The following is a 21,400-nucleotide window of genomic DNA, read 5'->3' on the forward strand; positions in this document are numbered from 1 at the left end:
TTAGTTAATATTATAATTCCTCCTCCCTTTTTTAAATTTCTGTCTTTTCTCCATATATTGTATTCCTCTAAGTTTAGTAACCACTGGATATCCTTGGTGTTAATTTTGTTTCAGTTAGGCATATTATTTGTGGTTCATTTTCTCTGACAATCATTCATCTCTAGTAATTTAGATACCATTCCATCCACATTTGAGTGTGTGTGTGTGTGTGTGTGTGTGTGTGTGTGTGTGTGTGTGTGTGTGTGTGTGTGTGTGTGTGTTGTGTATGTAGAGGTGGGTGGAGGGATGGTTAGGTGTGTGCGTTTGTGGGTGTGGGTGGGTGGGTAGGTGGGTGAGAGAAAGAGAGAGAAAGAGGGGGGGGGAGAAGGAGGGTAGGTGTCGCAATGGCCAGAGAAAGGACTATATCATGCAACTGTTATACACTGTCTTAGAGCACTTACTGTTCTGAGAGATGTGTGTGGGAGAACAGACAGCACGTGACGCCTCCCACTTCACACCATACACGCCCAGGCCAGGGTTAACAAGGTCTCTGTTGTGCCTTTCCACTCACCACTGATCCAGTTCCATCGTTATTTATTCAGGGCACTAGTGACATAATCTACAAGTCAGTATCATCTGCCTTCCCCCCACTGCCCCGTCTCTCTCTCTTTCTGTCTCTGAGAGCAAGCACAATTCTGGAAGTGCAGGTGAGACAGGTTGAGTTTACCTGCAAATAATACTGGTCAACAACAATTTTATCCCAGGGGTATTGATGGGTGGTCTTAGCAAACTTTTTCATGCTGAATCCAAATATGAAATCATTTTTCCTATCAGGCTCAGTTTTCTTGTGATGCCATGTTCATATTTCTGCCTTGTACTCGTAAGTACAAAAGGGATCATTTCAAAAACAAAATGCTTAGTGAATACCCAAATCTACCATTTACAATGAGACCAGTTCCCCACAGGGCTGAACTTTCAGAACCAAACTCTTCAAAGCATGTAACTTTAAGTGATGAGGAATCAAACGAATATGGAGCATTTCACGAGGAAAAAGATGAAAATAATCTAATCCAATATTCCAGGTAACATGTTCTTTCAATTAACCACATTTATTGTCACAAGATCTGAATGACTTGTTCGTGGCTTGGACCAACTAAGAATCAGACTGAACTTTTAGATTCAAGCCTATAGGGTTGGAATCTACTGCACCATAATACTATAGTTTGTGTTTTTCTGTAGCCGCCATGAAGATTTAAAACGTTGCTTCTCTGAAGAGGATGGACTTGTGTTTTTTTAAATTTGTTAATTCAGACATAGGGGCTCTTGGTCATAAACAAAATGCGGACGAGTGGTGCTTGTTCACTGCCTTCTCAAAAGTCAGCTTGAAAGAGGTCCTTCTTTATAATGAAAATATGCTTCCTTCTGTACCTATTGCACTTGCTACAAATATTAGTCATACGAGCACATGAAGGTGCTTTTAGAAAATGTACAGTATGAAAAATGTAAATGGAATATCAGTGGAGATCTAAAGGTCATTGCACTATTGCAATGATTGCAGCTAGGTTACACAAAGTACTGCTGTTTTTTAGGTGAGTGGAATAGTAGGGACAAGCAAAAATACTACAATCAAAAGGACTGACCATAACGTACCTCGCTTGTTCCAGGCAAGCAAGATGTTGTGAACGGTCCACTTGTTGACCTTGAGGAAGTGTGCCTTCCTCCTTTGCACACCAAACTTAGACTTATGAAAAGCTTTGTTAAAGCCATGGATAAAATGCAAACTGGATTCACATACTTGAGAAATAAGTTTCCACGGATCAGTGATGCCTAGATCGAAGAAGGTATTTTTATAGACCCTCAGATCAGAGAATTGTTAAACGATGAGAGTTTGAAGGAAGGTTGAATGAAGTTGAGAAAGCTGTGTGGCAGAGTTTCAAAAGTGTCTTCACAATCTTTTAGGAAAAACACAATGCCAAGAAAGTATCCTGATAAATTGGGTGGCCTTCTTAAGTCTTACCAAGCAATGGGGTGCAGTATGACATTAAAGATTCATTTTTTGGACTCTCACTTGGACTTTTTTCCAGAAAACTTGGGTGCAGTGAGCGATGATCATAATGAGCGTTTTCGTCAGGACATTTCTAACATGGAAAAGCATTCCCATGGCAAATGAAGCCCCAGTATGCTGACTGACTGTTAGAGGAGTCTTGAGAAAACATTCCTGAGGCAAAGTACCACAGAAAATCAAAGCCACTTTTTAAACTACTAGTTTGTCCTTTTGATCAGATTTTTATATGTAACAACATGTTTTCATTTTATTAAACTGCATGCCACTCAAAAACCTTACCTGATAGAGAAATTGACACTTTCTTTGTACTTGTTTCCTAGCATAATCAGTCATTAACATAGAGTATAAGAAAGTTTGATTTAGTCGCACAATTTTATTATGTTCAACGCTCCGGCTGTGACAAAGTAAAAATTAAATTCTCTTACACATCTTGTTAAGTACTAAGCCTGAAATAATGTCTAGATATCCTCTGCTGGCATGTAACTTATCTGTCTGTCTATCTATCTGTCTATCTATTTATCTATAGCCAGACGCCTTAATCCCATAAGAAGTGGCCACAAACAAATCGCCTCCAAGTCGCTCTGTTCCCCGCCATTTTACTGCCTTGCTCCCAATTCACACACCCCTCTCTCATATACCTCTCCATTCCATCCCTCCATCTCATCCTTGGCCTCCCCCTCCCTCTCCCCCCCCTCTACATCACTCACATACACTCTCTTCGTCAGTCTCTCACTCTCCTTCCTCTCCACATGGCTAGACCACCTTAATGTGTTTCTCCTAAAGCTTCCTACGACATCCACATCCACATCACAACACTCTTCACTTCCTCATTTGTCAGTCTGTCTCCCCGCGTGACTCCACATGTTCCTCTCAAATAACCCATTTCCATTGCTCTCGCTCTTGACTTCTGTCCCTTCAACAAGGTCCAAGCTTCACTTCCATTCGTTAGAGTTGGTATCACAATACTGTCACGTAATAGCTTTTTCACTTCCCTGCACACTTCCCTGTTTCTTATCATTGCTTTCAAGGAACCAGCAACCTTTCTTCCCTGCTGCACCCTTTCAAGCACTTTACCCTCTAAACATCCATCCTTACTCATCACACAACCCAAGTAATTAAACGCACTCACATTCTCCATTTCCTCACCATCTAACCTCATTGTACATTCAATGACTTCACTTCTCTCGAAGACCATAACTTTACTCCTCCCTACATTCACCTTTAGATTCCGTTTCTTACAGACTCTCCCAAATTCATCCACCAAGCCTTGCAGCTCCCCTTCGTCTTCACTTAAAAACACAATATCATCTGGAAACAACATTACAGGGAGTTTCCTAACACTGCCCTCTCTCACTAGGGCCACTCCAACATCCACTGCCCTACCTTGTATCTCGTTTATAACCCCATCCATGTACAGATTGAACAACCATGGAGACATGACACATCCTTCTTTCAATCCATCCCTCAAATAGAAAAATTAACTCAGTTCACTATCCACACACACTGCAGCCTTAGCTTATCATCAAACTTTATGATGGGAATTTTGGATAGACTGAAATATACATCATTAGTGAGAGAAATGAGAGGACATGTTCTTCGCTGATCTACAATATATATCAGGCGGTTCGTCTAGTCCAGCGTTTCCCAAACTTTTTATATCACGACTCTGAACAGAAGTTTTTTGGCCTGGCGACCCTCAAGGCGGCAACATAATTTCTGTGCTTCTTCAGTTAGATTTATCCAATCAAATTTGTTGGATAAAATGCAATAGACAGCTTAAATTAAAATTCTATAAAAGTTACTCAATAAATTTTACTGAGTTTTATTTAAATTTAATCCCCAATAAATTTCGATATTTCTTATGCTGATCGAATTATACGAAAGGCACAACTTCAGGTAAATGGAATTTACCACAAAATTAGACAAGGAAAGGAAAACAAAATTTTAACTGGCAACTATGACACCTCATGAGTGAGCCCTTCTGACTATTGATTTTTTGCTGATAGATTTAGTAAACAAAAATTGTGGTTACCACGATGATGCTTTTCTGTTAGCATAAAAATTACAAGAACTGGATAATTTCTTTCTGCAAATGGACTTCATTGCCAAACCGAAAAGAAAGAAAACATTTAGTGGCTACCGTGATGTTCCTTCATTCTGGGGGAGAGTCTTCAAATTCGGCGTTATGTTGATAGAGCACAGTGCAAGTCATATTGAGGATCCAGATGGTTCATTGTTTTAGTCCTGATCGCCACAAGAGCCAGAAATCCTTGTTCACAGAGGTTTGTGGTTGGAAAAGGGAGAAGAGCCTTTTCAGAATCACATGTCAGAATAGGCTTGTCTTTGAGTTGAACAAAGAATGTAGAGTACAAAAGACTTTCAGAACGTTACTTTTGCACCTGATTTTCCTGGAGATCTATGAGTTCTTGGAAACCTAGGATATTTTTTCCAGCTTCACTGACGTTCAAATCGAACACATTCCTGCCCCAGCTATCATGACATAGGTCGACATTTTCTGGCAAATATCTGTACATTTCCTCCTGAAGCGTCTTCAATTGATCTTGAAAAACCACTTTAACGTCAGCAAGGGCTATTTCTGACGAATCTTCCAGCACTGGACTCAGTTGTCGAAAAGCAGCCGCTTTTTCCCCTGGCTAATCTTTCTCTCCAAATTGCAAGTTTCTTCTTGAATTAGGTATTTTTTCACTAATGTCCACCATAATCTGATTTCGGCATTCCATGTCTGAGCTCAGTTCATTCAGGTGCCTGAAGATGTTACCTAAATAAGCTAGCTTTGCCATAAAAGCAGCAGCTTTGAAACAGTCAGCCAGCTTTTGCTTCTTCTCTTGGAGAAAAACTTCTATTTCAGCTTTTAGTTCAATAACTCGTCCAAGAATGCACTCTCCAGACAGCCAGTGGACATCAGAGTGAAAATTTAACCCGCAGCATCCCGTCGACGTACTTCCACGTCCTCACGTTATGTCACAGCTAATCCCGTCGACGTACTTCAACGTCCTGCAATTGCAAGGTTCATAATTTCCACAATTTTCAAAATTCGTGCGAGATTTTCGTTTCGCCCTGGTACCCAAGCCTCCCCTACCTGCCGCCAGGCAGGCAGTGTCCTAGACCCTGCGTGACCCGCGCTCGCCCTTGTCTCGGTCACTCACCTGCTAGCAGTGACCCAGGTCAGACATGGCGCGGAAAGGTCTCTCAGATGAGGAAATCGCATCCGTCCTGGAAGCCTTCACTGGAGACAGTGATTCTCCACTCGATGATGATGTGGTGGATCGCGATTACATGCAGCCAGAGGAAGAAATAAGTAGCAGTGATGAGGAGGTCCCTTCGCCCCGAAAAAAGCGGTATGTGACATACCGTAAGGCAAAGGAAGGCCAGCCTGCTCCCCAACCACGTGCACAGCTATCTCTCCATCCCGAATCTGATGAGGACGAGGATGAGGACGATGAGGATGACGGAGGCCTAGGACGTGATATCGCCGCGTGGTTGGGAAAAGAGAAAATATCACCACGAGGATCAGAAGGTGGGGTGAGACGACACATAAGGTATGGTGAAAGTACTTTGTCTGGGGAAGTGGCAAGTGGTGTGGTGGGATTGCTGGGAGAAAGGGAAAGTGTTGTGGCGGCAGCGTGGGGTGAAAGTGAGAGTGGTGTGGGGGTAGTGCGAGGTGAAGGGGCAAGTGGTGTGAGGGAGGCAGCACGAGCACGTGGTGCTCGTAGGCCTAGGGGAGAGGAGGTTGAGTCACTCCCCAGCACTTCTTTCGCCCCTGAATATTCCCAAACTTCCTCCCCACAGCCCCAGGATGTGGGGAAAGGAAAGAAAGGGAAGGGAAAGGGTAAAGGAAAAGGGAGAGGGAAGAGAAGTGCGAGTGATGAGAGGCGCCGCTCTCCACCTCCCCAACCTCCCCCACCACCCTCACCTCCCCACCCTGACGAAGGGGACGATGGTGACGTGGCTGGAGACGGTGGTGTCACGTGGAACTGGGAAGATGGGAGTAATATTACTCCCATCATTCACCCTTTCACTGAGGAGTGGTGGTCAGGTTGCACGGCTCCAGGTGTAAATGCAGGTTCGTCACGGGTGGATTTTTTCAACTTGTTCTTTGGTGAGGCGTTTGTGGGGCGCATAGTTGAACAAACAAATATTTTTTCACAATCACAGCGCCGTGAAAGTGAACGTTTGGGAACCACGAGCAGGCATTTCCAACAGTATGACTATCCCGTGACTATTTCAGAGATGTTCCTATTTTTGGCCCTGGTAATCTTGATGGGTGTGGTAAGGAAAAACCAAATTCCTGCTTACTGGACAACTGACCCAATCATCCTCACACCTTTCTTTGGAAAGGTGATGAGTCGTAACCGATTTCAGTATATTCTCGGCCGCCTCCACTTTTTTGATGCAGATGATCCAGCCAATGCAAATAACACCGATAAAATGAGGAGAATTAGGCTGGTATTTGATCATTTACGGGAAATGTTCAGCTCCTCATTTTATCCCTACAGAGACCTCGTCATAGACGAGAGTCTTGTGTTGTGGAGAGGCAATATTTCCTTTAGGCAGTACATACCCAGCAAGAGACACCGTTTCGGGTTCAAGATCTTTGTTATTTGTGACTGTAAGACTGGTTATGTGCAAGACATAGTCTTGTACACGGGCGCACAGACAGATATAATAGAAGATCGGAGTATAGGACTCTCTGGGGCCGTGGTGAAGACAATGATAGAAGAGTACCTTCATCGTGGTCATGTGTTGTACCTGGACAACTGGTACACTAGCCCTCTTCTCGCTAGGTTCCTCCACCAACACGACACCGGAGTCTGTGGTACAGTCAAGAGAAACCGTCGCCATATGGTCAAGATAGGGAGGAAACTTGACAAGAACGAGGTGGTTTTCTTCCAGGCCAATAACATCCTTGCAACCCTGTGGAACCACAACAGGGAAGTTTGCCTCCTATCAACTGTTCACAGCCCCCTGATGCACCGCACAGACTCCGTGGATCACCGTAGCGAGAGGAGGCGCAATGTATGGAAACCAGAGTCTGTACTTGCCTATAATCTGAACATGAGGCAAGTTGATCAGTCAGACTCGATGATTTCAAGTGTTGACTGTGCCAGGACCACGATGAAGTGGTACAAGAAACTCTTTTTCCACTTGCTCGACATCACGGTCCTGAACGCCCACTACCTGCACGCAATGACCACCGGAGTATCCGAGACCTTTGAGGGGTTTGTGAGGGAGCTGGCACGTGAAATAATCGCCAAGCATGCCCAGGACAGACCCACACACCGCACCCGCACCCCCATGGCTGCTCAGACTCCCCTACGTCTTGCAGGACGCCACTATCCCAGCGCAATCCCTTCCGAACCAAACCGTCGTAAACCCCAGCATCGCTGCCATGTATGTAGGCACTCGACAGTCAGACCATCCACTCAGAGAAAAGACACAAGATACGAGTGTGTCGAGTGCAATGTTGCGTTGTGCCTTCAGCCTTGTTTCAAGGAGTATCATAATTTCCTACACTACTGAAACTGTGTGGGAAGGCGAAATGACGCTCATGATAATGGTAAGGCCAGTCAGTAGGTGCTAAGTCAAATACAAAGTTGAAACGGGTGTTATTTTTTCAGAAAAGTAATGTATAATTTGAGAATTAGTGTAAGTGGAAAGAATTGTTATCAAAACTACACCCACTGTGTAAATCTGGTCAGTAAATATGTGATAGCAAGGAAATAAAGTGGAAACGGGTGTAATGTTAGCATGAATAAAACGTATAAGTTGAACAATATTGTAAGTTGTCATAATTGATGTCACGAGTACACCCACATTCTGGTCAGTATGTGATAGGAATTATATACAGTGGAAGATGTTGTAATGTTAGTAGTAAGGTATTTTATAAGTTGAATACTAGTGTAAGATGAAACAAATGATATCGCGATAACACTCCCTGTGTAAGTAAGCGCAAATATGACGCTCAGTTCCATCGTAAGTTCAGAAATGATGTAATATCAATTATATCAAGTGTAAACATGTGCAATGTTAGTGGAGAATTATTATATAAGTACAAAAATAGGTTGTAAGTTGAAATAGTTGTCATAGCGACTTCACCGTGTGTGTTATTATGCGCTATTATTACGCTATATATTTACGTAAGGCCTGAAATAATCTCAAAACAGTTCTATAAAGTTGAAAAGTGTATAATAATACTAGAAAAGTATTATGTAAGTAGAAAAAACACAATACGAGTTGAAACAACAGTCACAGCGAGTTCACTCACTACGTAAATAAGCGCTAACATTACGCTAAATGTTATCAAAAGGCCTGTGAATACGTAAAAACAGTTCAATAAAATGTAAAATGGTATAATGTTATTGTAGAAGTATTATGTAAGTAAAAAAAATTATATGTATCATGATTTTAGAATGTTAGCGATTCATCGTGACCAAGTTGGCCGATTTTGCTCGTTTTGCACGATGGTACAATGCTTATTTCTGCTCTATTTTTGTATAAAATCCAATATACTCTTTTATCACATGTTTTTATGTTTGTAATAAATACATTTCTACTTACTTTCATTGGTTTCCCAGACTTATAATACCATAGAAAACGTTTGAGGCTCAGACCGCCTAGGGAGAACACGGGGCCAGGTGGGACCAAGGCATACCTGGTTAAGCTAATTAGGGACCCCAGGGACCAATTTCTTTGCCACGACCATTGTTTGTGACCAAAAGCGAAAGTTTAAGCAAAAAAAAAAAAGGGTCAAAAAATGGTCGGGATTGGGGGGTACCAGTGGTCGAAAAGTGGTCGGGACGGGGCGGGTTAAGTTCTGGTGATGTGATCCCATCTCTTCACACATTTTATTGAAAATGCGTGAGTTCAAACCTCTGGTCTTGATAAAATTCACAATTTGGATAACATCATTCAGAACCAGATGGAGTTCAGGCTGGAGACGCTGAGTGGCCAAGTTTTCCCGATGTAATAAACAGTTAATTATTATGACATCGGGGTTTTCTTTTTTAATTCGAGTGACAAAACCTACCTGATTTCCCATCATAGATGAAGCTCCATCAGGACACTCAGCCACACAGTTCAACCAGTCTATGTTGTGTTTCTTGAAAAAGTTGACCACCATAACAAAGCTGTCTCCTCCAGTGGTGGTGGTTGACAGGGCACTACAGAACAGAAATTTCCCCAGAATTCTGCTACCTCCTCTGTACCTCACAAAAACCATGAGTTGAGGATCGCCAGCAATGTCCACAGTTTCATTTACGTGCAATAAATATTGTCTTGCTTTTTTCAGCACCAAAATTAGTTGATCCAAAATATCTAATGACATGAGATCAATTCGACGTTTGCTGATGATATTAGTAAGTGGCACCAATTTAACCTTCTTGGCAACATCTGCTCACAATTAGTTTTCACCACAGCTACTCCTGCTGGTATTATCAGCTCCTCTTCAGTGTTATGAGGTTTTCTGCGTCTTCCAATACGCCATGCCACTTCAAAGGATGCCAAGGAAACTCTCTCCAAAGAAAAAGTTGTGCCTGGAGGAGCATCAATCCGACTTCATTTTACCTATTTTCCTTATCCTTCCAGTACCTTAGTGGCTTTTGAACAAAGTCTGGACGGACTAAACACATGTGACGTCTTCGTTTGTTTTCCTTCATAAATTCGTTGGCAAGGATTTGCAGGCACAGGACGCACTGAGGACGGACATTCCCCGATCTCTCTTTCTCATCTCAGTGAAGCCATATTTCAGAAACTCAGGTTTATACTGCAATTGTTGTTCGCAATGAGCCATCATTCCCTCTGGTACTCAAACCTGAAATGAATATACCGGTATATGTCGAGTCCGGTAACGAAACGCGTTTCATTAGCGGACAACTGGGGTTCTAACGAAATGCATCTTCTAATAACACAACACAGCAATGCGAGCAAAACTGAATTACGCACGGGAGGGCTATCATATACAGTATTATTGCAGGTCACAACCTGAGAATCGTTTAAGCCACACCTGTGATACTGTAGCATGTTGGAGCACAAGGGATAAAAGATCATTTAGGCCGATTTAGACGATGTCAGAAACTGAACCATGGGAAGCCTAACAACATTATTTTCAAGAAAACCAGAAACTACTGTGTTGAGGCATTAGGAGACGCATTTCCTTAGAACACCAGTTGTTCGCAAAAAAACGTTTTTCGTTAGCGGACACTATATATATATATATATATATATATATATATATATATATATATATATATATATATATATATATATATTGTTACGGAACAGAGAAAGATAATGTACACTTTAAGTGAGAATACTAAAAATCACTACTGTCCCATAAAGTTCCAGGTTCAAAACAAAAGAGTTAGGTAAAATTACAAGTTAAAGTATAATGCTCAAACTACCAACAAAACATTCAGGACTCATAAGGATAATGTAATGGCAAAAACAGGTTAACTGCAATAGCCTCTATTAACACGAAATTAGCAAGAGTAAATTTATCTAAGTCAGCCCTGATAAAATGAGAAAACCGGATAATACTCAGTGAATGCAAGATATATTATTACAGATGCAAACTATTATTAACAATTGGCTAACATAAAACCTTACATTAATCACAAAAACCTCACTAGGCCTACAAATTAACACCTTATGCTACACAGTACAAGAAAAAATGCAATAAGAGTTATACTCAAATTACACAGCTGCTAGATGGTTGGAGACTTCCTGAGCACTCGCAATAATAACAACTGTACAGGGGAGGACAGAGATGTGAACAAAATGAGGAGTAGATCTAAGTGGCAATTAATGTAGAGACTGAGCTCATTATATAGGGGCCGGCAGAGCTTGATACAACTTGTAAGAAGGACGCGCAAATGAAGCCAGAGGGGACAAAGAGTTGACACTCCTGCTCTGAACAACAGAAAGAACGACTTACTCTACTATAAGGGAGGAGGGGGGGAGTGAGGAAGAACACGCTCGTGATCAAACATGCAGCATACTGTACGTTAGAATTACACAAAGGATGATGAAATCATAGGCTATGTAACACCTCCCCACAAAGAAAAAGAAATTTACAAAGGAAATTCCTTATTATTCTAAAACAATCTTTCTAAAGTCTAGATAAACAATCTGCAATAACATTTTCTTTCCCCTTGACATGTTGTATGCCTAATGAATACTCCTGAAGAAGTAGACTCCATCTTGTCAATCTCTGATTTTTATCTTTAAACTTACTAAGGAATTTCAGTGGGTTATGATCGGTATAAATGACTATGGGGTCAAAACCAGAACACAAATAAAATGAAAAATGCTGTAAACCCAAAATCAAGGCCAAAAGCTCTTTCTCAATAGTTGAGTAGTTCTTTTGAGGTGGAGTGAACTTCTTACTGTAATAAGATACAGGGTGTTCAATACCCTGATCATCCTCTTGCAGCAAAACAGCCCCAGCTCCTGTATCACTTGCGTCAACAGCCATCTTAAAAGGCTTAGCAAAATTTGGAGTAGCGAGCACTGGCTGACTTAATAGGATAGCTTTAAGTTTGCTGAAAGAGGATTCACAGTTATCGGTCCAGACAAATTTAACTCCCTTTTTCAGTAGGTCTGTAAGTGGTGATACAAGAATTGAAAAGTTAAGAACAAATCTCCTGTAATAACCTACCATTCCCAAAAATCTTTGTAGCTCTTTCCTACTTTTAGGTCTGGGAAGATCACTTATAACCTGAACCTTAGCTCCTCGTGGTGCAACATGTCCATCACCAATTACGTACCCAAGGTACTGAACTTTAGCTTGACCAAACTCACACTTTGATAAATTAGCTACAAGATTAGCCTGAACCAAACGCTCAAGAAATTTACTGACATGGCATAGGTGATCTTTCCAGTTGTCACTGAAGATTAATACATCATCAATATAAACAACACGCCCTGCCAAACCCTCTGTTACAACATTTATGAGCTTCTGAAAAGTGGCTGGTGCATTCTTCATACCATATGGCATTACAGAACATGCAAAAGTCTTTCCTAGTGTTACAAAACATGAGATCTCCCTAGCACGTTCAGTCATAGGTACTTGCCAGTATCCCTTTAACAAATCAAACTTACTTATGTACCTAGCCTTTCCAATCTTGTCTATGCAATCTTCCACGCGAGGAAGAGGGTAAGTGTCTGTTTTCGTTATCTGATTAACACGTCTGTAGTCAATGCAAAGCCGCTGTGACCCACCTGACTTAGGGACTAGAGTGACAGGAGAACTCCACTCGCTCTGACAGGGCTCAATCATCTTGTGGTCCAACAGGTAGCCAAGCTCCTTCTGGATGAGAGGAACTTTCACTGGGTTCACACGGTAAGGAGGCAATTTAATTGGCTTTGCGTCTCCAACATCGACATCATGCATCAACACAGTGGTTCTTCCTGGAGTGGCACGGAACACTTGCGGGTACTCCTGCAGTAATGCCGAAAACTCCTGCCTTTCCTCGGGAGCTAGATGAGAAAGCTTAGTCTGGAGATCATTCATGATATCAGGATTCTTCCCCAAACTATCACTCAGGCTCATGCTGCATGGGAGAACTTCACTTGCAGACTTGGGTGGAACAGCTACAGTGCAGACTGGGTTATTTTCGTCCCGCCTGTGATATAACTTTAGCATGTTGATGTGACAAAGTTGCTTGTTCTTTCTACGATCTGGTGAGGCGATGACATAGTTGACATCACTGAGTTTCTTCTCCACGAAATAAGGACCACTAAACTTGGCTTGAAGAGGTTGCCCATGCACCGGTAGCAGAATCAAAACCTGATCTCCTGGCTGAAAGTGGCGTAACCTGAACTTCTTATCATACCAAGTTTTCATCTTCTCCTGAGCAGCTCCTAAATTTTCTCTCGCCAGCTGTAAAGCAGTGGACAGCCATTCTTTGAACTTCATCACATACTCCAGCAGGTTGACGTCATCTTCCTCCGACAGCCAGCATTCCTTGAGTAGCTTAAGGGGTCCTCTTACTTCATGGCCAAACAGTAGTTCAAAAGGTGAGAAGCCCAGTGATTCATTTGGAGATTCTCTTGCGGCAAATACAACGAATGGAAGACCTTTATCCCAGTCTTTCTGATGTTCCAAACAGTATTTCTTGAGCATCGATTTGAGTGTTTGATGATATCTCTCCAACGCTCCTTGAGTCTGGGGATGGTAAGCTGATGACGTGATCTGGGTGATGCCCAACTCTTTCAGAGACTGCTTGAAAACATTTGACATGAAATTACTTCCCCGGTCTGACTGTACCTCCTTGGGCAGACCAAACTTTGTGAAGAACCCTAGCATTTCCTTAACCACGTTCTTTGCTGAGATATTTCCAAGTAGAATGGCTTCAGGATAACGAGTAGCCATATCAATCAGGGTCAACACATAAGAAAATCCTGAAGAAGTCTTAGGAAGAGGGCCCACAATATCCACCAACACACGGGTGAATGGCGCCTCAAAAGGAGGAATGGGAACTAGAGGTGCAACCTTTTCGGTCCGATTACACTTCCCCACAACTTGACAGGTGTGACAAGACTTATAATACCAGGAAACATCCCTGAAGATACCTGGCCAGTAGAGGTGTTTCAAAATGCGTACCACAGTCTTCCTCACTCCAAGGTGTCCTGCCAAACTGGAATCATGAGCCACTCTAATGATATCCTGCCTACAAACACGAGGGATGACAACTTGATGTACAACCTGCCATTCACAGTCGGCTGATGCTGTTGGGGGTCTCCACTTCCTCATAAGTACTCCTGACTTTATATAATAACAAGTAGAAGCACCGACTGACTCTTCCTCACTGCAAGCAGAGTTAGCTAGACCTTTCAACTCAGGGTCAGCAACCTGCAACTCAACCAACTCTTAACGAGACAAATTATCAACACTACGGGGTACTGCCTCATCTGGTGAGTGGTCCAAATTAGCAAGAAAAGTGTCAGCTAGGATAACATCATCATCATCATTATCCTCTAAGTCACCAGTAACTTTAGACTTAGCCCTAGTGACAGCACATGTAGGGAACACATCAGGGACATCAAAATCCTGGGCCGCAGCCACTGGCTCACTAGACAACTGAGGAGCTGGACACACTTGACTTCCACCAATATCATTTCCAAGTAAGAAAGTTACACCTGACACTGGGAGTGTCTCAACCAACCCAACCATAAGGGAACCATTAACAAAACCAGACTCTAAATTCACTCTGCACAAAGGGACAGAGAAGTAATTATTCCCTACACCTTGTAAGATTACAGTTTCATCAGAGGAATTAACATTAGAGCCTAGAACACTGGTCAGCATAAGGGATTGGCAAGCACCTGTATCACGATATACTTTAACTGATTTCCTGTCATTACTGTCAAGAGGACTGACAAAACCATCAGACAGGAAATTAGCACATGAACTCTTGAGAGTGTCACCCACGTTACTGCTCAAAAGAGGAGCTTCATCATGAGGATTTAATTTACCCCTCAAAGCAGGTTCAGTTAACTCAGTTAAAGAATTCTGGGAACTCTCAAGGGTGGACACTAGACCAATTGACTGAATATTTAAAGACTCCTTTTTGTTCACATCACGCTGTCTCCTGAAACATTTCTCCGTAGTATGACCAAGCTTACTACAATAAGTACATATACTTTTCTGAAACCTAGAGTTGAAGCTGGTATTTACTTCCTGAGAAACATCATCTTTATTCTCTTTCCTGTTTCCTGTACTCTGAATAGAGGCAACGTACTTACTCTTAACTTTCCTTTTTTCTCTAGAATATCTCTTGTGAGTGAGAACATATTCATCAGCTAAAACTGCACCATCAGACAAATTATCTATTCTTCTCTCATCAAGATATAGGCTTACATCATTATTAATACACCTTTTGAAGTCCTCCAGCAAAATCATCAGCTTAATTTTGTCAAAATCAGAATCCACATTCTTAGAATTTAACCACTACTCTAACAGATCTTTGATTTTTGCATACTCAACATGGGATTGCTTATCTTGCTTATAAGTTGTCCTAAATTTTACTCTATAGGCTTCAGGAACAAGCTCATAGGTCTTAAGAATCAAGCTCTTAACTACATCATAATTATCAGATTGATCTTGAGGCAAAGATGCATAAGTTACTTGAGCTTTACCGGTGAGAACAGTTTGAAGGACTACTGGCCAATACTTTTTGGGCCAATTAACACCTGTAGCTACCCTCTCAAACAACTGAAAATACTTTGTTAAATCAGATTCATTAAAAGGAGGGACAAGTTTAACATTTTTAGCCACATCAAAATTCATCAGAGCTAGATGATCCAGTTCCACCTTGTTTCATGCGATACTCATGGTCTGCCTGAATCCTAGCAAGTTCAATTTGTACCTGTGCCTCCTGAATACGAGCATTTGCCTGAAATTCAGCCTCCTTAGTATGAGCCTCCTGCAGGGCTAGCTGTAACTTAGCTAATTTTATCTGCGTTTGCTCATTTGGAGGAGTTACATTAAGCAAGCTTTTATTAATCATGTCAACAATTTGATCTTTAGAATGATGAGAGCGAACAGCAATTCCCAATTGTTGAGCAACAAGCTTAAGTTCATTCTTTGTTCTGTTTTCTACATCACACACTGTTTGCACATTTGACAAAAAATCTTTGGCTTCATCAAGCGTAGTAATAGTAGACATCATGAATAAATCACAGTCACCAAAATATCAAGCAATATCCTTATGATAATATCCTGAATATCCTGAAAAGAGGTCGCCAAATTTATGTTACGGAACAGAGAAAGATAATGTACACTTTAAGTGAGAATACTAAAAATCACTACTGTCCCGTAAAGTTCCAGGTTCAAAACAAAAGAGTTAGGTAAAATCACAGTTAAAGTTTAATGCTCAAACGAACAACAAAACATTCAGGACTCATAAGGATAATGTAATGGCAAAAACAGATTAAATATATGGTTAACTGAAATAGTCTCTATTAACACGAAATTAGCAAGAGTAAATTTATCTAAGTCAGCTCTGATAAAATGAGAATGCCGGATAAAACTCAGTGAATGCAAGATATATTATTACAGATACAAACTATTATTAACAATTGGCTGACATAAAACCTTACATTAATCATAAAAACCTCACTAGGCCTACAAATTAACACCTTATGCTACACAGTACAAGAAAAAATGCAATAACAGTTATACTCAAATTACACAGCTGCTAGATGGTTGGAGACTTCCTGAGCACTCACAATAATAACAACTGTACAGGGGAGGACAGAGATGTGAACAAAATGAGGAGTAGATCTAAGTGGCAAACCCTTAAAGGCATACGTTGTTGGACCTGTCTTGTATGACATACGTTGAGTGTAACCAACTCCTTTTTTGAAAAATCAAAACACATGGTTGTAATCAATTTTTATTGGGTTTCTGGCCATGAAAAGAAAGAACAACTCTTCTACTTTCCTGTGATATACTTACTTTAGTAATTATTGAAAAATAAAAATGTTTTATGGGTGACTAAAGGAACCTAACCAAAATTGCCTTTTTTTTTGACGTTACTGAATAAAAAAATAATTACTCGGCCCGTATGACGATTTAAGATCTGAGATTAAATATGCTGCTTCTCAGGTCCCGTGGCCGTATCCTGTAAGTGGCTCACACTTCTGGCTCATGAGGGTCACTGTGGGAAGACACCCTGAAAAGGGCTAAAAAAAAAAAAAAAAAAAAAAAAAAGGGAAATTTTCACTATACAAATTTTTTATGACGTTATGGTTCCCTGTATATACACCCTAATGACTTTGTAAATTTCGTTTGACACTAAACTATGATTTTAAGACCCAAATGATGAGGACTGATACTTTATATGACGATAATATGACGATAATATAAGACACAATGTTTAGTTTTCTTTTACTGACCTACATCCCCTCACAATCGGTACACAGGGTTTAGCTGTGGCTGAGACACACTGAGAGGTCACACTTGATGCACTGGTGTTCACAAGAGTCTCTAGTTCTATGTCTGACAGCAGTGTCTTTCCTTTTCCTTTTCCTTTGTCCTTTGCCTTCGATATATTCTTTATATTCACTTTAGTCTTCACTTTAGTCTTTTGTTCCACTTTTATCTTAGTCTTTATATAATATTACTTATAATCAGCAAAAAAAATAAAAAAAAAATAGGAAAAACCCAATAAAATAATATAGTACATAAAGTATAATATAAAGTGTAATATATGTAGTATATATATAGTATTTCTATAATATATAATGTAAATAATATATATAATATATAATAACATAAGATACATAACAAAAAAACAGTCATACACATATATTTCCAAAAAAATAATGGCACACTCCTATAGTAGTTTTACTTGTAGACCATACGCTAAGTCCTAAAATCGTGTGTCGTGCACAGCATACGATAGGTCTGATGGACTAAAAACGCAAATAAATCCCACAATGGGAAAACAAGAGGGAGCACACTTACTTCACACAATAGGCCTAGGCAAACACTTCACATACCTGGACGGCCTGGCCAGCATCTTCAAAGGAAGACAAGGTACCACATGTTTTACAAAAACAAAATCCCAAAGTGGTGAAGATATGCCTTTAAGGGTTGTAGAGACTGAGCTCATTATATAGGGGCCGGCAGAGCTTGATACAACTTGTAAGAAGGACGCGCAAATGAAGCCAGAGGGGACAAAGAGTTGACACTCCTGCTCTGAACAACAGAAAGAACGACTTACTCTACTTTAAGGGAGGAGGGGGGGAGTGAGGTAGAACACGCTCGTGATCAAACATGCAGCATACTGTACGTTAGAATTACACAAAGGATGATGAAATCATAGGCTATGTAACAAATATATATATATATATTGTTACATAGCCTATGATTTCATCATCCTTTGTGTAATTTTAACGCACAGTATGCTGCATGTTTGATCACGAGCGTGTTCTGCCTCAGTCCCCCCCTTCTATCGTTATAGTAGAGTAAGTCGTTCTCTCTGTTGTCCAGAGCGGGATTGTCAACTCTATGTCCCCATGGCTTCATTTGCGCGTCCTTATTACAAGTTGTATCAAGCTCTCCTGGCTCCTATATAATGAGCTCAGTCTCTGCATCATTGCCACTTAGATCTGCTCCTCATTTTGTTCACATCTCTGTCCTCCCCTGTACAGATATTATTATTGTGAGTGCTCAAGAAGTCTCCAACCATCTAGCAGCTGTGTGTAATTTTGAGTATAACTGTTGTTGCATTTTTTCTTGTACTGTATAGCATAAGTTTAATTTGTAGGCTTAGTGAAGTTTTTGTAATTCATGTAGGGTTCTTTATGTCAGTCATTTTTGATAATAGTTTGTATCTGTAATTATTTATCTGGCATTCACTGAGTATTATCTGGTATCTCATTTTATCAGGGCTGACTTAGATAAAATTTACTCTTGCTAATTTCGTGTTAATAGAGGCTATTGCAGTTAACCATATATTTAACCTGTTTTTGCCATTACATTATCCTTATGAGTCCTGAATGTTTTGTTGTTAATTTAAGCATTAAACTTTAACTTGTAATTTTACCTAACTCTTTTGTTTTGAACCTGGAACTTTACGGGACAGTAGTGATTTTTAGCATTCTCACTTAAAGTGTACGTTATCTTTCTCTGTTCCGTAACATAAATTTGGCGACCTCATATCAGGATATTCAGGATATTATCATAAGGATATTGTTTGATACTTTGTGACTGTGATATATTCATGATGGCTACTATTTCTACACTTGATGAAGCCAAAGATTTTTTGTCAAATGTGCAAACAGTGTGTGATATAGAAAACAGAACAAAGAATGAACTTAAGCTTGTTGCTCAACAATTGGGAATTGCAGTTCACTCTCATCATTCTAAAGATCAAATTGTTGGCATGATTAATAAAAGCTTGTTTAATGTAACTCCTCCAAATGAGCAAACGCAGATTGAATTAGCTAAGTTACAGCTAGCTCTGCAGGAGGCTAAGGCTAAGGAGGCGGAGTCTCGTGTTAAGGAAGCAAATGCTCGTATTGAAGAGGCACAGGTACAGGCTCAGGCACAAATTGAACTTGCCAGGATTCAGGCAGACCATGAGTATCGCATGAAACAAGGTGGAACTGGATCATCTAGCTCTGATGATTTTGATGTGGCTAAAAATGTTAAACTTGTCCCTCCTTTTAATGAATCTGATTTAACAAAGTATTTTCAGTTGTTTGAGAGGGTAGCTACAGGTTTTAATTGGCCTAAGGAGTATTGGCCAGTACTCCTTCAAACTGTTCTCACCGGTAAAGCTCAAGTAACTTATGGATCTTTGCCTCAGGATCAGTCTGATAATTATGATGTAGTTAAGAGCTTGATTCTTAAGGCCTATGAGCTTGTTCCTGAAGCCTATAGAGTAAAATTTAGGACAACTTACAAGCAAGATAAGCAATCCCATGTTGAGTATGCAAAAATCAAAGAAGATTTGTTGGAGCAGTGGTTAAATTCTAAGAATGTGGATTCTGATTTTGACAAATTTAAGCAGATGATTTTGCTGGAGGACTTCAAAAGGTGTATTTATAAAGATGTAAGCCTATATCTTGATGAGAGAAGAATAGATAATTTGTCTGATGGTGCAGTTTTAGCTGATGAGTATGTTCTCACTCACAAGAGATATTCTAGAGAAAAAGGGAAAGCTGAGAGTAAGTACGTTGCCTCTACTCAGAGTACAGGTAACAGGAAAGAGAATAAAGATGATGTTTCTCAGGAAGTAAATACCAGCTTCACCTCTAGATTTCAGAAAAGTAAATGTACTTATTGTAGTAAGCTTGGTCATACTACGGAGAGATGTTTCAGGAGACAGCGTGATGTGAACAAAAAGGAGTCTTTAAATATTCAGTCAATTGGTCTAGTGTCCACTCTTGAGAGTTCCCAGAATTCTTTAACTGAGTTAACTGAACCTGCTTTGAGGGGTAACTTAAATTCTCATGATGGAGCTCCTCTTTTGAGCAGTAACGTGGGTGACACTCTCAAGAGTTCATGTGCTAATTTCCTGTCTGATGGTTTTGTCAGTCCTCTGGACAGTAATGACAGGAAATCAGTTCAAATATATCGTGATACAGGTGCTTGCCAATCCCTTATGCTGACCAGTGTTCTAGGCTCTAATTTTAATTCCTCTGATGAAACTGTAATCTTACAAGGTGTAGGGAATAATTACTTCTCTGTTCCTCTGTGCAGAGTGAATTTAGAGTCTGGTTTTGTTAATGGTTCTGTTATGGTTGGGTTGGTTGAGACACTCCCAATGTCAGGTGTAACTTTCTTACTTGGAAATGATATTGGTGGAAGTCAAGTGTGTCCAGCTCCTCAGTTGTCTAGTGAGCCAGTGGCTGTGTCCCGGGATTGTGATGTCCCTGATGTGTTCCCTGCATGTGCTGTCACTAGGGCTAAGTCTAAAGTTACTGGTGATTTAGAGGATAATGATGATGATGATGTTATCCTAGCTGACACTTTTCTTGCTAATTTGGACCACTCACCAGATGAGGCAGTACCCCGTAGTGTTGATAATTTGTCTCGTCAAGAGTTGGTTGAGTTGCAGGTTGCTGACCCTGCGTTGAAAGGTCTAGCTAACTCTGCTTACAGTGAAGAAGAGTCAGCCGGTGCTTCTACTTGTTATTATGTAAAATCAGGAGTACTTATGAGGAAGTGGAGACCCCCAACAGCATCAGCCGACTGTGAATGGGAGGTTGTACATCAAGTTGTCATCCCTCGTGTTTGTAGGCAGGATATCATTCGAGTGGCTCATGATTCCAGTTTGGTAGGACACCTTGGAGTGAGGAAGACTGTGGCACGCATTTTGAAACACTTCTACTGGCCAGGTATCTTCAGGGATGTTTCCTGGTATTGTAAGTCTTGTCACACCTGTCAAGTTATGGAAAGTGTAATCAGACCGAAAAGGTTGCACCTCTAGTTCCCATTCCTCCTTTTGAGGCGCCTTTCACCCGTGTGTTGGTGGATATTGTGGGCCCTCTTCCTAAGACTTCTTCAGGATTTTCTTATGTGTTGACCATGATTGATATGGCTACTCGTTATCCTGAAGCCATTCCACTTAGAAATATCTCAGCAAAGAACGTGGTTAAGGAAATGCTAGGGTTCTTCACAAAGTTTGGTCTGCCCAAGGAGGTACAGTCAGACCGAGGAAGTAATTTCATGTCAAATGTTTTCAAGCAGTCTCTGAAAGAGTTGGGCATCTCCCAGATCACGTCTTCAGCTTACCATCCCCAGACCCAAGGAGCGTTGGAGAGATATCATCAAACACTCAAATCGATGCTCAAGAAATACTGTTTGGAACATCAGAAAGA

The sequence above is a fragment of the Coenobita brevimanus genome, chromosome 6 (assembly GCF_032717465.1).
Source record: "Coenobita brevimanus isolate Jiangsu-jjx chromosome 6, ASM3271746v2, whole genome shotgun sequence".
Classification (NCBI taxonomy): domain Eukaryota; kingdom Metazoa; phylum Arthropoda; class Malacostraca; order Decapoda; family Coenobitidae; genus Coenobita; species Coenobita brevimanus.